Raw genomic sequence first — 3,257 nt, 5'->3', positions numbered from 1 at the left:
TGTTTTGCTTCCCGCTTGCATCTCCTATTACCACACATATTACCCCCTTCCAGAGGCAGAAGTCGACGTTCATCGTCACCGACACCATGTCCATGTTTCTGGTCCGAAATGATGGTGCATGTCGACGATTGATGTGGTTGTCGGTGCTCGAACCTTTTCATAAGCTACATCAAAAGCTCTCTAACACCACTCTTCTTCCCTGCTCTACAACCTCTTCTCCACCATACAACGCCCCCATTGTATTGGTTTCAGTGTATATTTTCCCTCTACAGCCCGTCGTCTTTTTCAAGTATATGATGTGTATAATTTTTTTTATGTTTTGCTTTCCTGTCGTCTTCGTTCGTTATTTTCTGTGTTTTTTAAGGTTTGTTGTATTATGTTGTTCTAAGATTGAAATTTTTATTATGAGATTGTTATAATTTCCAGTTTTGTTTTCTTCAATCGAATACATATCTGATTCAGGATTCATTTTGGTTGATTTCATTTGGATCCTACGAATTGACAATAATAACTTTTTATTGGTCAAGGAGGTTATGTTTCTACTTTAATTGGAATACATGGAGCGAAATGCAGGATTAGTTGCCGGATCTCATAAGAGGAACGAGTTGATCATAATAAGGCTTGATTCCGATGGCGGGGTATGTGTTCTTTTGGTTTTTCTTGAATACCCTTTTGTTGTTCATCTAATTAACCTCCTCAACCGCGGTTACTTTGATCCTCCTTCTATCTACTCGATTGTTCCACTTTTTGCACCAAGTTGACTTATATTTAAACTTTTTGACTTTTCATTCAATATCCTGAAGATTGTTTTTAGTTTAGTCATCAACGAAGCAGAACATTATAACAACTGATTTGTAGGAATTTATGTTTAGCACTTCTGTTGAGTTTTAATCTGCAGCAGGAGGAGAGACATGAGTATATCTTGCGTTTCATGTTCATTTCAACATTGCTTTTGTTTTTACTTCTTTTGGTTTTTGTCACTTTTGATTCCTGAACAAGGTATTTATGTCTTTTCATTAGTGTGTGTGCGTAGATGGATAACCCATGGAAACTAGAGAAATAACTTTAAAGAGAATCAGGTAAGGGGTCTTTGATCAACTTGGGTTTCATATAAATTTCTAAATTGATTAATTTTGTATTTTAACGGTTTTTAGTAAAATTTCCAAGGCTTTGCTTTAAAGCTCGACATATTCATTTACTTTTTCACAGATTGTGTAGATAGATATTATTAATCGATATAGCTATACCTGCTGAAATTTAAATATCAACTCAATAATGAATTCTAAGATTTTGTATAAAACTTATAGAAGTGCTCCAATATTTACAAACCATCATAACTTTGTATGTAAGTTCAATATGTATGTATAAGTTTTTGTATAGATAATAAGAAAAGGAGTTGATCATCAATCTTTGATCCATTTTATGATTTTTGCACCTGTAATGGAATTTTGTAATCCTTTTGTGTTTACTTTTAGATGCTGGTGATACCATGTAGACTGTAAGCTTTGGCTTATCAGCAGAGTGCACCAAAAACATTACAGGTATTACCATACATTCATTAAATGAATAATTTTTTTGGAGTATATGGTGAACAAACTTGACATAGACGACACCAAATGACCAAAGATCCGGAGTTGTGTGGTCGAAGAGTACAGGACAACATTGGCCACCTTCGGGTATATTATTAATTATAAATTAAGATCTTTATTAAATCTACAAAAAAATCAAATCAACTAATTTTATTCTTTCTTATAGGCTCTTGGCTATACACCTTACATAGATTACACACAATACAACTAATACTCATTGCCACCAGAAAACAACCACCTTCCCCTCACCTCCTCAAGAAATTTGGTTACAGGAAGAAATATGTTTTTATTTTATTTTTGTTTTTGTTTTTTTTACTTGATTTCTCATGTTCTTCTTGATATCTTTTTTAAAAGTTTAAAGTATGTTTCCCACAATCTTGAATTCAAGATTTGACAAATACACGCCAGCCCTTATTTGTTCATTTTCTTTTATAGTTTACACGTAAAGGTTTAATTAAAGAAATTACACGCTTTATCGAAAACATATAAGAAGACTAGTTGTAAAACCCATGTATTACATGGGTTAATTAAAAAAAATTAAATATAAATGTATAAATATTTAAAAACTTTGGATTTATAAGAAAATAAGAAAAATAATGAATTATTAAAATTGATTTTTTTATCTTTTAAATTTAAATAAATAAACCAAAATAAAGTAATGAACTTTAATTTGGAAATTTTGAAATAAAAAGGAAAGTTCATTAATGAAATTGATATTCATTTATTACTACATTTATTGTAATTATTACATTAAAGTATTATGTGAAATTTTCTTAAATAGAAAAAATACATAAAATGACATATGGAAAAAAAATTAATTCAAAACAAGTACACAATGACATTTGGCAAATTGAATGAGAGTGTGACATGTGGCAAAAAAAACATTCATTTATTAGAGTAGATTAAAGGCTCATTTTTTGTGATATGAATATAGATCAAGGTAATTTACCAGTATAGGTTAGAAACTGTATAGGTCAGAAACTATAAGTACATTGATTGTGTGTAAGGGTTTGGAAGTAGGTTTCTATAATGGGTTACATATTTTGTCATTCTATATTTGGATAGATTTTTGAAGAAGATAGAAAACCCAAACCACATGCTGAGTCTACGGGTTGAATGCAATTCCCCCGTCAATTGATTGATACGCATCCAGTCAGCACATAACGATGAAAAAAGCGTTAATCCTGGATTCTCTTTCTAAAAGAAAGTCTGGAACGCAGTCTGAGATAACCGTAACAGTGTATATCATAGTTACTAGGATCGCTCCCCCCCCCCCCCCCCCCCGCCTCTCCCCTACGTTTTCCGTTCCAGATCGGACGATCCAGAAACGGGACCAATTGTGATCCAATCGCCTCCTACATCGCGACCCAATCGCAAAATCCACCGACCCCGGATTGCTTGAAATGTGTATCCTGTTACAGGATGGAACACAATTTCAATTTACTAAATTTGTCGACCCATCAGGAACGACGACCCATCAATTTCTGGAACGCGATGACAAAATTACAGATTAAAAAAAACATCTAGGTGAAACGTTGGTTGCAGAAGTGGGGAACCCAAAAAAAAAAAAAGAAAACGATCATTACGTTTGGGGAACCCAAAATCAATTAGCCAATTTTATCACCCTATTTCATATTCACGATCCTGCTCTACATCTTCAAACACTAA

The 3,257-nt window shown here is 33.0% G+C and overlaps 1 long non-coding RNA gene across 1 annotated transcript; it reads left to right on the top strand.

Annotated features, from left to right (window-relative positions):
- Window positions 1-498: 498 nt before the first annotated feature.
- On the top strand, window positions 499-1,954 carry LOC145162955 (uncharacterized). The gene is made up of 3 exons (XR_013739459.1): window positions 499-638; window positions 1,476-1,676; window positions 1,756-1,954. It is a non-coding gene; the product is annotated as an uncharacterized LOC145162955 (long non-coding RNA).
- Window positions 1,955-3,257: the final 1,303 nt, after the last annotated feature.

This window comes from Lactuca virosa, chromosome 3 (genome assembly GCF_052849685.1).
Source record: "Lactuca virosa cultivar CGN04683 chromosome 3, Lactuca_virosa_CGN04683_v6, whole genome shotgun sequence".
Taxonomy (NCBI): Eukaryota; Viridiplantae; Streptophyta; class Magnoliopsida; order Asterales; family Asteraceae; genus Lactuca; species Lactuca virosa.
The sequence above is the reverse complement of the archived record's forward strand: the minus strand, read 5'-3'. Positions and strand labels throughout refer to the sequence as shown.